Raw genomic sequence first — 14,683 nt, forward strand, 5'->3', positions numbered from 1 at the left:
TGAAAGTGGTTTGTTCATGTTATACGATGAGTTTTGCGATGAATTAACGCTTCGAGTGGGTATGTTATCTTCCTACTATTACAAGCATGTTTCATTAAGTTGAGACGTTGACTGTTTGAATAGTAGGGAGCGAGTTTCTTTGCATCGTACGATGTGAGGAGTCTCGTTAAACAAATGTGTGATTTTTTAAAAATGTTTATCCAAATGGTTAAACGAAAATATGAAATTCTTAATTTCATATCAATATCAAGTATAGTAAGTTGAAAAACCTACTATGCTGCGATGTTAAAAGTAATTTGAAATAAATTGCTAAAAATATTGAGAAAAATACCTCCAATATACTTTTTGAACAAATTACGCGAAAACGATGTCATTCAATATTTGGTGACTCGTTTCGTTGATTTTTCATTAAGTTGTCGATGGAAAAACATACAATAAAACATTATTCTGGTTCAAAGATTAAGCCATGCATGTCTAAGTACACACGAATTAACAGTGAAACCGCAAAAGGCTCATTATATCAGTTATGGTTCCTTAGATCGTTAACAGTTACTTGGATAACTGTGGTAATTCTAGAGCTAATACATGCATTATAAACACGGACCTTTGGGACGTGTGCTTTTATTAGGCTAAAACCAAGCGATCTTTGATCGTTTATATGGTTGAACTCTAGATAACTTGCAGATCGTATGGTCTCGTACCGACGACAGATCTTTCAAATGTCTGCCCTATCAACTTTTGATGGTAGTATCTAGGACTACCATGGTTGCAACGGGTAACGGGGAATCAGGGTTCGATTCCGGAGAGGGAGCCTGAGAAACGGCTACCACATCTAAGGAAGGCAGCAGGCGCGTAAATTACCCACTCCCAGCTCGGGGAGGTAGTGACGAAAAATAACAATACAGGACTCATATTAGAGGCCCTGTAATTGGAATGAGTACACTTTAAATCCCTTAACAAGGACCTATTGGAGGGCAAGTCTGGTGCCAGCAGCCGCGGTAACTCCAGCTCCAATAGCGTATATTAAAGTTGTTGCGGTTAAAACGTTCGTAGTTGAACTTGTGCTTCATACGGGTAGTACAACTATAATTGTAGTTTGTACTATACCTTATGTATGTAAGCGTATTACCGGTGGAGTTCTTACATGCATAGGTACTTGTATTTATGTATGTTCCTCCTATTTAAACCTGCTTCAGTGCTCTTCATCGAGTGTTGTTGTGGGCCGGTACAATTACTTTGAACAAATTAGAGTGCTTAAAGCAGGCTCCAAATGCCTGAATATTTTGTGCATGGAATAATGAAATAAGACCTCTGTTCTACTTTCATTGGTTTTTAGATCAAGAGGTAATGATTAATAGAAGCAGTTTGGGGGCATTAGTATTACGACGCGAGAGGTGAAATTCTTGGACCGTCGTAAGACTAACTCGAAAGCATTTGCCAAAGATGTTTTCATTAATCAAGAACGAAAGTTAGAGGTTCGAAGGCGATCAGATACCGCCCTAGTTCTAACCATAAACGATGCCAGCTAGCAATTGGGTGTAGCTACTTTTATGGCTCTCTCAGTCGCTTCCCGGGAAACCAAAGCTTTTGGGCTCCGGGGGAAGTATGGTTGCAAAGCTGAAACTTAAAGGAATTGACGGAAGGGCACCACCAGGAGTGGAGCCTGCGGCTTAATTTGACTCAACACGGGAAAACTTACCAGGTCCGAACATAAGTGTGTAAGACAGATTGATAGCTCTTTCTCGAATCTATGGGTGGTGGTGCATGGCCGTTCTTAGTTCGTGGAGTGATTTGTCTGGTTAATTCCGATAACGAACGAGACTCAAATATATTAAATAGATGCTTTCAGGATTATGGTGTTGAAGCTTTTATAGCCTTCATTCGCGACCGCAGTAAAATGTGTTAGCGTTTGAATGTGTTTGTAAAAGTGGAGCCGTACCTGTTGGTTTGTCCCATTATAAGGACACTAGCTTCTTAAATGGACAAATTGCGTCTAGCAATAATGAGATTGAGCAATAACAGGTCTGTGATGCCCTTAGATGTCCTGGGCTGCACGCGCGCTACAATGAAAGTATCAACGTGTATTTCCTAGACCGAGAGGTCCGGGTAAACCGCTGAACCACTTTCATGCTTGGGATTGTGAACTGAAACTGTTCACATGAACTTGGAATTCCCAGTAAGTGTGAGTCATTAACTCGCATTGATTACGTCCCTGCCCTTTGTACACACCGCCCGTCGCTACTACCGATTGAATTATTTAGTGAGGTCTCCGGACGTGATCACTGTAACGCCTCGTGTGTTACGGATGTTTCGCAAAAGTTGACCGAACTTGATTATTTAGAGGAAGTAAAAGTCGTAACAAGGTTTCCGTAGGTGAACCTGCGGAAGGATCATTAACGTGTTCCAACCGTATAACAAAAACTTTTATTCTCCATATTTTCTACTTCTTCATTGAAGTGAAATTTGGAAATAAAAACCCCACAAAAAAACCTAACTGTGTTCGTTTTCTTCATTGAAAACTTACATGTTTCGTTGTCAGTGTACTGGTTTACAATTCACATTCATTTGTGAATATAAAATCATACATTGTTCATAGTTTTTTTTTTTTTTTAAAGTAAAAACTATTTGATTTTTACAATGTACTGTTTTGATCTTAATTGATCGAATACATACATTGAAATCAAAACATACAATTACAGTTGTACTTATATTTAATATAAGTTAATGTTCTTCTTCTGTTTGCTCGATATATTTTCGGATATGTTGATGTCAAGCGGTTGTTTGAACTAAGACATTCGCAACATAAATTGTATGTATAAAAACATAAGTTATTGAAGAAATTGATATATGCCAATTCATTTTGGTGTATTTTTGATTTCTTTCAATAAAAACAATTTTGACTGTATACAAAACAAAAATAAATTATCACTCTAAGCGGTGGATCACTCGGCTCATGGGTCGATGAAGAACGCAGCAAACTGTGCGTCATCGTGTGAACTGCAGGACACATGAACATCGACATTTTGAACGCATATCGCAGTCCATGCTGTAAGGTACTTTAATTAATTTTAGAGTGCTGCTTGGACTACATATGGTTGAGGGTTGTAAGACTATGCTAAATAAGTTGCTTAAATAATCAATTCAATTTATTGAATTGTGTTTTGAGCACATGTTATATTACTGGATTCTGGTTTTTTGTCACCAAAAGACCGCTATAGAATTCATAATATTAATAGTCAAGATAGAATACCTCATTGAAAAAATCCTAGTATTTTTTTATTAAAATACTTTCATTTTTTTCAATTAATTGAGGAAGGTCTAGCATAAAAATTTTTTATGAACTAGAATTGTCTCTTTTATATTGAAGAAAAAATATGAACATACAAAAAAGAAAAGATTTTTTCATTAAAATGATTTATTCTATAAAATGTAAACTATAAATTAGTATTTGTTTTATACAACCTCAACTCATATGGGACTACCCCCTGAATTTAAGCATATTAATGAGGGGAGGAAAAGAAACTAACAAGGATTTCCTTAGTAGCGGCGAGCGAAAAGGAAAGAGTTCAGCACTAAGTCACTTTGTCTTTATGGCAAATGTGAGATGCAGTGTATGGAGTGTTCAATTTCTAGTATGAGAAATTAACGATTTAAGTCCTTCTTAAATGAGGCCATTTACCCATAGAGGGTGCCAGGCCCGTATAACGTTAATGATTACTAGAGAACATTTCCAAAGAGTCGTGTTGCTTGATAGTGCAGCACTAAGTGGGTGGTAAACTCCATCTAAAACTAAATATAACCATGAGACCGATAGTAAACAAGTACCGTGAGGGAAAGTTGAAAAGAACTCTGAATAGAGAGTTAAAAAGTACGTGAAACTGCTTAGAGGTTAAGCCCGATGAACCTGAATATCCATTATGGAAAATTCATCGTTATGATTGCTATATGAATAATATAGTAAGAATGGCGTGCATTTTTTCCATATAAGGACATTGTAATCTATTAACATACCCAATTTATCATAAGATCAATGGCTTAAGTTTATTCAAATTAGTATGCTTGCGTATTAACATAGAATAAATGCTTTTGATTCGATAAAGTGTTGATAGATCTATTATATATAGCGCTTGAATACTTGTATTCTATAATGGCACATTAATCTTGATTTTTGTGTTTATTATATGCGCTTATATGATTTACAATGCGAAAGATTCAGGATACCTTCGGGACCCGTCTTGAAACACGGACCAAGGAGTCTAACATATTTGCAAGTTATTGGGAATATAAACCTAATAGCGAAATTAACATAACTTTTATGGGATTAGTTTTTAGTCTATTTATAGTCTATTAATTCAATCCCGGGGCGTTCTATCAGTTATGCATAATAATATTTATATTATTTATGCCTCTAACCAGAGCGTACCTTGAGCATATATGCTGTGACCCGAAAGATGGTGAACTATACTTGATCAGGTTGAAGTCAGGGGAAACCCTGATGGAAGACCGAAACAGTTCTGACGTGCAAATCGATTGTCAGAATTGAGTATAGGGGCGAAAGACCAATCGAACCATCTAGTAGCTGGTTCCCTCCGAAGTTTCCCTCAGGATAGCTGGTGCATTTAAAAATTATGTAAAATAATCTTATCTGGTAAAGCGAATGATTAGAGGCCTTAGGGTCGAAACGACCTTAACCTATTCTCAAACTTTAAATGGGTAAGAACCACACCTTTCTTGGTATGAAGGTGTGGTTGTGATATAATGTGCCCAGTGGGCCACTTTTGGTAAGCAGAACTGGCGCTGTGGGATGAACCAAACGTAATGTTACGGTGCCCAAATTGACAACTCATGCAGATACCATGAAAGGCGTTGGTTGCTTAAAACAGCAGGACGGTGGACATGGAAGTCGTAATCCGCTAAGGAGTGTGTAACAACTCACCTGCCGAAGCAACTAGCCCTTAAAATGGATGGCGCTTAAGTTGTATACCTATACATTACCGCTAAAGTAAATGGTTTATATTCAATCTCGGTTGGATTTTAAACTTTGAAACTTTAGTGAGTAGGAGGGTACAATGGTGTGCATGGAAGTGTTTGGCGTAAGCCTGCATGGAGCCGCCATTGGCACAGATCTTGGTGGTAGTAGCAAATAATCGAATGAGACCTTGGAGGACTGAAGTGGAGAAGGGTTTCGTGTGAACAGTGGTTGATCACGAGTTAGTCGGTCCTAAGTTCAAGGCGAAAGCTGAAAATTTTCAAGTTATAATTATAACAAAAGAATGCATTGCGCATTTTTTTCGTAATTAAACACTTGAATAATTTTGAACGAAAGGGAATACGGTTCCAATTCCGTAACCTGTTGAGTATCCGTTTGTTATTAAATATGGGCCTTGTGCTCATCCTGGCAACAGGAACGACCATAAAGAAGCCGTTGGAAGTCTTTCGAAGAGAGATATGGTAGATGGACTAGAAGAGCATGACATTTACTGTTGTGTCGATATTTTCTCCTCGGACCTTGAAAATTTATGGTGGGGTCACGCAAACTTCTCAACAGGCCGTACCAATATCCGCAGCTGGTCTCCAAGGTGAAGAGTCTCTAGTCGATAGAATAATGTAGGTAAGGGAAGTCGGCAAATTAGATCCGTAACTTCGGGATAAGGATTGGCTCTGAAGATTGAGATAGTCGGGCTTGATTGGGAAGCAATAACATGGTTTACGTGCTCGTTCTGGGTAAATAGAGGTCTCCGGATCTTGTTCCTCGGATAGTAGTTATGTAACCAATTGTGGAACTTTCTTGCTAAAATTTTTAGGGTTGCATCGCAAGGTGTTAACTCTTTAAATTATAACGACTATCAATTAACAATCAATTCAGAACTGGCACGGACTTGGGGAATCCGACTGTCTAATTAAAACAAAGCATTGTGATGGCCCTAGCGGGTGTTGACACAATGTGATTTCTGCCCAGTGCTCTGAATGTCAAAGTGAAGAAATTCAAGTAAGCGCGGGTAAACGGCGGGAGTAACTATGACTCTCTTAAGGTAGCCAAATGCCTCGTCATCTAATTAGTGACGCGCATGAATGGATTAACGAGATTCCTACTGTCCCTATCTACTATCTAGCGAAACCACAGCCAAGGGAACGGGCTTGGAATAATTAGCGGGGAAAGAAGACCCTGTTGAGCTTGACTCTAATCTGGCAGTGTAAGGAGACATAAGAGGTGTAGAATAAGTGGGAGATATGTTTTCGGATGTATCAACGATGAAATACCACTACTCTTATTGTTTCCTTACTTACTTGATTAAGTGGAACGTGTATCATTTCTTAGCCATTATACGGATATATTTATATATCTTATGGTATTGGGTTTTGATGCAAGCTTGATCAAAGTACTAAGAGTTTGTTATATAATTGTAAACAAATTTCGATGAGATGATGGCATTTCGGTGTTATTGTCAATATTTGAAATTTGGTATAACTCCTATGACTCAGGTATGATCCAATTCAAGGACATTGCCAGGTAGGGAGTTTGACTGGGGCGGTACATCTCTCAAATAATAACGGAGGTGTCCCAAGGCCAGCTCAGTGCGGACAGAAACCACACATAGAGCAAAAGGGCAAATGCTGACTTGATCTCGGTGTTCAGTACACAGGGACAGCAAAAGCTCTGCCTATCGATCCTTTTGGTTTAACAAAATTCACCAAGCGTTGGATTGTTCACCCATGCAAGGGAACGTGAGCTGGGTTTAGACCGTCGTGAGACAGGTTAGTTTTACCCTACTAATGACAATATGTTGTTGCGACAGCATTCCTGCGTAGTACGAGAGGAACCGCAGGTACGGACCTATGGCACAATACTTGTTCGAGCGAACAATGGTATGACGCTACGTACGTTGGATTAAGCCTGAACGCTTCTAAGGTCGTATCCGAGCTGGACTGCAATTATAAACCCTTTAAAGTTTATTTCTGATAAACGACAATGGATGTGATGTCAATGTTATATGTAACATAGCAAATATTAGTTACTTATATATGTAAACGACTTTTTTAACGGGCAAGGTGTTGTAAGTGGTAGAGCAGCTGCCATACTGCGATCCACTGAAACTTATCCTCAGCTTATTCCATTAATATTCCATTAATTTGGAAAAACATAAAACAAAACAATATAAAAACCAAACTACACAGATTGGTCTTATTTATATTGATATTATAATGATAACAATTTGCATTGTTGTCTTTATGGTGTTAAATATGAAAAGACTTTTATTGTGTTGAAATAAATATATTAATATACCTCAAAATAGTATATTAGTAAAATATTTATAAACAAAATATTTTATTATATATTATTGTGTGGTATATTTATTTTATTTCAAATTTTTTTATGAAATTGTTATGTTTTTTAGATAGAAGTTTTAAGTTTTTAATCTTCTTCTAAACGTCCCCCAAGCAAAAGAAGACGACTTATCCGTCTTTAAAAGAAATTTTTGCTAATCAATATTGGAATACTACGAATGTGTTGTGAGAAGTGTTCTTGCAATGCAGGTTTCAATATTGAGGGCCCATGGGGGAGTTAAGCCCTGCAAAAATTTTTTATTTTTTTGCCCCTGTTGCTCGGCATCCAAAAAAGGGACCGCCGTTAGCGGCGAAAAATTTTTTGGGTTTTTTTTGGCTGAATGGAGGGTATTGTTTCTGTGAGGGGACTTTACCATTTCATATGGCAGAAAAAATGAATGTGAAAGACCAATACACTTCGGTTGTATATAAACTGAATGTGTTGGTCTCATTTCATTTGGAGTGAAAACAGCAAAGCCAACTTATAGAGAGATGTGTGTTTCTTTCGCATATACATAAGTTGGCTGTTTTCATTCAAACGAAAAGAACCAAAGTGTACACTATGTTGATGCTATGGGGAAGGAAAGACTTAGGTGTTTTTTTCTTCAAAGTCAATATAGAGAACTTTGGTTCTATTTTTTTATACAAGGCTTTATTAACATTAATTAATGAAAATGATAGAATAATGGCAAAAACATGGTCAATATTACATAGCGAATGGCCTCAGCACAATATATTTCCTCCCGAAAGATTGGATTGACCATTTTCCCTAATGGGGAAGATGGTCGGCGGTAGTAATGGCTACTGCCAAATGGTCTCCAACTGCCTAGTCATCGATATAGTGACTTATTCATATCAATCCATAACATTCCTACTGTCCCTATTTTCAAAATGCCAAATAAACTAAGTATTTGGAGATAGGTGCACAAAATACTGAATAACTTTTGAATGGCTACACGGCGGGAGCTGTGCATAGTCTCAAAATGTTGCTTAGAATGTCGACATTAAGAAAATGTCTTACATCAATCCATACACGAGATTCCTACTGTACCTATTTTTCCTACAAGTGAAATAAGAATTCACCGTAAATTACCCAAAGTCTATTGAAGAACATTGTTTCTTCAATAGACAATTCTTCTCAAATTGTATTTGAGAAGATCAACCAAAATTGAATTAATTTTGAATTTTTTTCCTTCATTCAGTAATATGAACTTGGGAAAAAAAAATTATAAAAAAACAGGAAATCGACAAAAATATTCCGAAATGGCTCAAATAATATGTATTTCATATAACTATTTGATACCAATGATATTAATTCATTTATTTCGATTTTCAATTTTTTGTGATTTTTTTCACCATTATAATATCATTGAAAAATTGAATAAAAATTCATAAAAAATTCAAATTTGCTCGTAAATTACCCAAAAATGGCTTAAATAATAGCTATTCCATGTTGCTATGTTAAGCCAAAAAAATTTCCATCATATCATTAAAACATGATTTTTTGGAATTTTTTTCCCAATTTTTTCCAAAAATATTAAAATATTAAAAAAATCGAAAAATATTCATAAAAAAATCAAATATCAACGTAAATTACCCAAACATACATCAAATGATAGCTAATTTTTATTACTATCAACAAAAAATAAAATATCATTGATATTTTCAACGTTGATTTTTTTATGAATATTTTTCCGATTTTTTCAAAAATATTAAAAAATCGAAAAATATTCATAAAAAAATCAAATATCAACGTAAATTACCCAAACATACATCAAATGATAGCTAATTTTTATTACTATCAATAAAAAATAAAATACCATTGATATTTTCAACACTGATTTTTTTATGAATATTTTTCCGATTTTTTATTATTTTTTTAATCGAAAAATATTCATAAAAAAATCCTACATGCACGTAAATTACCCATTTATGCCTTAAAAGATGTCTAATTATTACTACTATTAACCAAAAATAAAATATCATTGATATTTTCAACGCTGATTTTTTTATGAATATTTTTCCATTTTTTATTATTTTCCAAAAAATGGAAAAAAATTCACCAAAAATTCAAAACTCATCGTAAATTACCCGTTGATGGCATAAAATATTGCTTTTACATTGGGCTATTTTATGCCATTCGAATTTCATCAAATTTCCATGTTTTAAATTTTTTATGAATTTTTTTCGAATATTTTTCATGTATAAATATTAATAAAAAATTCATAAAATATTCAACTTGGTCAAATTTTATGATTTTCCTCTATAAATCAATGTAAAATGACTATCTACATTATCCCTGTCAATTTCATGAAAATCCAATCATAATTGAATATTTTAGAAATAAAATAAATTTCTAAATTTACCCATTTTCGTTAAAAATTGCTTTATTTTCGACGAAAAAAATTAAAATTTTTTATTTTTGGAGAAAAAAATTTTATTCATTTAAAATAAGTTACCCATTATTCCAACTAAAATGAATAAAAAATCTTTTTCCAAAAATTCCATTTCGTTAATTTTTTATTAAGGTTTTTCTTCAAAAATCATCCCTCTTTCACATTTTAATGTGCCGCACTATGAAACTATCTATAGGTATGATGGCTGTCATGAAAATGTGGTCACATACCGTAGTCATCACAACTCATTGAAACATTAAGAACGATGACTGAAATCACCATTAGAGTGGTTGAAAGTGGTTTGTTCATGTTATACGATGAGTTTTGCGATGAATTAACGCTTCGAGTGGGTATGGATGTCGCAGTATTTCCGTCAGCTAGTAATAGTTGAATGCGATTGCTGTGGTTGGTAGTATTCATTCACTATAAGCGGGTACGATTGTGCAGTGCGTACAATTGTCTTTATTCATGGTTATCTTCCTACTATTACAAGCATGTTTCATTAAGTTGAGACGTTGACTGTTTGAATAGTAGGGAGCGAGTTTCTTTGCATCGTACGATGTGAGGAGTCTCGTTAAACAAATGTGTGATTTTTAAAAATGTTTATCCAAATGGTTAAACGAAAATATGAAATTCTTAATTTCATATCAATATCAAGTATAGTAAGTTGAAAAACCTACTATGCTGCGATGTTAAAAGTAATTTGAAATAAATTGCTAAAAATATTGAGAAAAATACCTCCAATATACTTTTTGAACAAATTACGCGAAAACGATGTCATTCAATATTTGGTGACTCGTTTCGTTGATTTTTCATTAAGTTGTCGATGGAAAAACATACAATAAAACATTATTCTGGTTGATTAGTTATATGCTTGTCTCAAAGATTAAGCCATGCATGTCTAAGTACACACGAATTAACAGTGAAACCGCAAAAGGCTCATTATATCAGTTATGGTTCCTTAGATCGTTAACAGTTACTTGGATAACTGTGGTAATTCTAGAGCTAATACATGCATTATAAACACGGACCTTTGGGACGTGTGCTTTTATTAGGCTAAAACCAAATCTTTGATCGTTTATATGGTTGAACTCTAGATAACTTGCAGATCGTATGGTCTCGTACCGACGACAGATCTTTCAAATGTCTGCCCTATCAACTTTTGATGGTTAACAGGACTCATATTAGAGGCCCTGTAATTGGAATGAGTACACTTTAAATCCCTTAACAAGGACCTATTGGAGGGCAAGTCTGGTGCCAGCAGCCGCGGTAACTCCAGCTCCAATAGCGTATATTAAAGTTGTTGCGGTTAAAACATCGTAGTTGAACTTTATTATACGGGTAGTACAACTATAATTGTAGTTTGTACTATACCTTATGTAAGCGTATTTTCAAGTACTTGTATTTAGAGTTCAAATTAAACGATGTTGTTGATCGCTTGGTTTTAGCCTAATAAAAGCACACGTCCCAAAGGTCCGTGTTTATAAAGCATGTATTAGCTCTAGAATTACCACGGTTATCCAAGTAGCTTTAACGATCTAAGGAACCATAACTTATATAAATGAGCCTTTTGCGGTTTCACTGTTAATTCGTGTGTACTTAGACATGCATGGCTTAATCATTGAGACAAGCATATAACTACTGGCAGGATCAACCAGAATAATGTTTTATTGTATGTTTTTCCATCGACAACTTAATGAAAAATCAAAAAAACGATCACCAAATATTGAATGACATCGTTTTCGCGTAATTTGTTCAAAAAGTATATTGGAGGTATTTTTCTCAATATTTTTAGCAATTTATTTCAAATTACTTTTAACATCGCAGCATAGTAGGTTCTTCAACTTACTATACTTGATATTGATATGAAATTAAGAATTTCATATTTTCGTTTAACCATTTGGATAAACATTTTTAAAAATCACACATTTGTTTAACGAGACTCCTCACATCGTACGATGCAAAGAAACTCGCTCCCTACTATTCAAACAGTCAACGTCTCAACTTAATGAAACATGCTTGTAATAGTAGGAAGATAACCATGAATAAAGACAATTGTACGCACTGCACAATCGTACCCGCTTATAGTGAATGAATACTACCAACCACAGCAATCGCATTCAACTATTACTAGCTGACGGAAATACTGCGACATCCATACCCACTCGAAGCGTTAATTCATCGCAAAACTCATCGTATAACATGAACAAACCACTTTCAACCACTCTAATGGTGATTTCAGTCATCGTTCTTAATGTTTCAATGAGTTGTGATGACTACGGTATGTGACCACATTTTCATGACAGCCATCATACCTATAGATAGTTTCATAGTGCGGCAAATTAAAATGTGAAAGAGGGATGATTTTTGAAGAAAAACCTTAATAAAAAATTAACGAAATGGAATTTTTGGAAAAAGATTTTTTATTCATTTTAGTTGGAATAATGGGTAACTTATTTTAAATGAATAAAATTTTTTTCTCCAAAAATAAAAAATTTTAATTTTTTTCGTCGAAAATAAAGCAATTTTTAACGAAAATGGGTAAATTTAGAAATTTATTTTATTTCTAAAATATTCAATTATGATTGGATTTTCATGAAATTGACAGGGATAATGTAGATAGTCATTTTACATTGATTTATAGAGGAAAATCATCAAATTTGACCAAGTTGAATATTTTATGAATTTTTTATTAATATTTATACATGAAAAATATTCGAAAAAAATTCATAAAAAATTTAAAACATGGAAATTTGATGAAATTCGAATGGCATAAAATAGCCCAATGTAAAAGCAATATTTTATGCCATCAACGGGTAATTTACGATGAGTTTTGAATTTTTGGTGAATTTTTTTCCATTTTTTGGAAAATAATAAAAAATCGAAAAATATTCATAAAAAAATCAGCGTTGAAAATATCAATGATATTTTATTTTTGGTTAATAGTAGTAATAATTAGACATCTTTTAAGGCATAAATGGGTAATTTACGTGCATGTAGGATTTTTTTATGAATATTTTTCGATTAAAAAAATAATAAAAAATCGGAAAAATATTCATAAAAAAATCAGCGTTGAAAATATCAATGGTATTTTATTTTTTATTGATAGTAATAAAAATTAGCTATCATTTGATGTATGTTTGTGTAATTTACGTTGATATTTGATTTTTTTATGAATATTTTTCGATTTTTTAATATTTTTGAAAAAATCGGAAAAATATTCATAAAAAAATCAACGTTGAAAATATCAATGATATTTTATTTTTTATTGATAGTAATAAAAATTAGCTATCATTTGATGTATGTTTGGGTAATTTACGTTGATATTTGATTTTTTTATGAATATTTTCGATTTTTTTAATATTTTAATATTTTTGGAAAAAATGGGGAAAAAAATTCCAAAAAATCATGTTTTAATGATATGATGGAAATTTTTTTTGGCTTAACATAGCAACATGGAATAGCTATTATTTAAGCCATTTTTGGGTAATTTACGAGCAAATTTGAATTTTTTATGAATTTTTATTCAATTTTTCAATGATATTATAATGGTGAAAAAAATCACAAAAAATTGAAAATCGAAATAAATGAATGAATATCATTGGTATCAAATAGTTATATGAAATACATATTATTTGAGCCATTTCGGAATATTTTTTGTCGATTTTCTGATTTTTTATAATTTTTTTCCCAAGTTCATATTACTGAATGAAGGAAAAAAATTCAAAATTAATTCAATTTTGGTTGATCTTCTCAAATACAATTTGAGAAGAATTGTCTATTGAAGAAACAATGTTCTTCAATAGACTTTGGGTAATTTACGGTGAATTCTTATTTGACTTGTAGGAAAAATAGGTACAGTAGGAATCTCGTGTATGGATTGATGTAAGACATTTTCTTAATGTCGACATTCTAAGCAACATTTTGAGACTATGCACAGCTCCCGCCGTGTAGCCATTCAAAAGTTATTCAGTATTTTGTGCACCTATCTCCAAATACTTAGTTTATTTGGCATTTTGAAAATAGGGACAGTAGGAATGTTATGGATTGATATGAATAAGTCACTATATCGATGACTAGGCAGTTGGAGACCATTTGGCAGTAGCCATTACTACCGCCGACCATCTTCCCCATTAGGGAAAATGGTCAATCCAATCTTTCGGGAGGAAATATATTGTGCTGAGGCCATTCGCTATGTAATATTGACCATGTTTTTGCCATTATTCTATCATTTTCATTAATTAATGTTAATAAAGCCTTGTATAAAAAAATAGAACCAAAGTTCTCTATATTGACTTTGAAGAAAAAAACACCTAAGTCTTTCCTTCCCCATAGCATCAACATAGTGTACACTGTGGTTCTTTTCGTTTGAATGAAAACAGCCAACTTATGTATATGCGAAAGAAACACACATCTCTCTATAAGTTGGCTTTGCTGTTTTCACTCCAAATGAAATGAGACCAACACATTCAGTTTATATACAACCGAAGTGTATTGGTCTTTCACATTCATTTTTTCTGCCATATGAAATGGTAAAGTCCCCTCACAGAAACAATACCCTCCATTCAGCCAAAAAAACCCGAGCAACAGGGGGAGCCCCCCTTTTACTTATTTTACTAAGTCAAAAAAAATAAAAAATTTTTGCAGGGCTTAACTCCCCCATGGGCCCTCAATATTGAAACCTGCATTGCAAGAACACTTAACAACATATTCTCACAACACATTCGTAGTATTCCAATATTGATTAGCAAAAATTTCTTTTAAAGACGCATAAGTCGTCTTCTTTTGCTTGGGGGACGTTTAGAAGAAGATTAAAAACTTAAAACTTCTATCTAAAAAACATAACAATTTCATAAAAAAAATTTGAAATAAAATAAATATACCACACAATAATATATAATAAAATATTTTGTTTATAAATATTTTACTAATATACTATTTTGAGGTATATTAATATATTT

At 33.5% G+C, this 14,683-nt stretch overlaps 1 non-coding gene and 2 pseudogenes across 1 annotated transcript; all 3 read left to right on the top strand.

Annotated features, from left to right (window-relative positions):
• Positions 1-426: 426 nt before the first annotated feature.
• On the top strand, positions 427-2,396 carry LOC133333632 (small subunit ribosomal RNA; annotated as a pseudogene).
• A 530-nt stretch (positions 2,397-2,926) lies between these two features.
• Positions 2,927-3,105, top strand: LOC133333629 (5.8S ribosomal RNA). The gene has a single exon (XR_009754456.1). It is a non-coding gene; the product is annotated as a 5.8S ribosomal RNA (ribosomal RNA).
• A 353-nt stretch (positions 3,106-3,458) lies between these two features.
• On the top strand, positions 3,459-7,120 carry LOC133333637 (large subunit ribosomal RNA; annotated as a pseudogene).
• The last annotated feature ends 7,563 nt before the right edge of the window (positions 7,121-14,683 follow it).

Source organism: Musca vetustissima, unplaced genomic scaffold (assembly GCF_032173495.1).
Source record: "Musca vetustissima isolate MV318-11 ecotype Yass unplaced genomic scaffold, APGP_CSIRO_Mvet_v1 utg19881, whole genome shotgun sequence".
In the NCBI taxonomy this organism is placed as follows: domain Eukaryota; kingdom Metazoa; phylum Arthropoda; class Insecta; order Diptera; family Muscidae; genus Musca; species Musca vetustissima.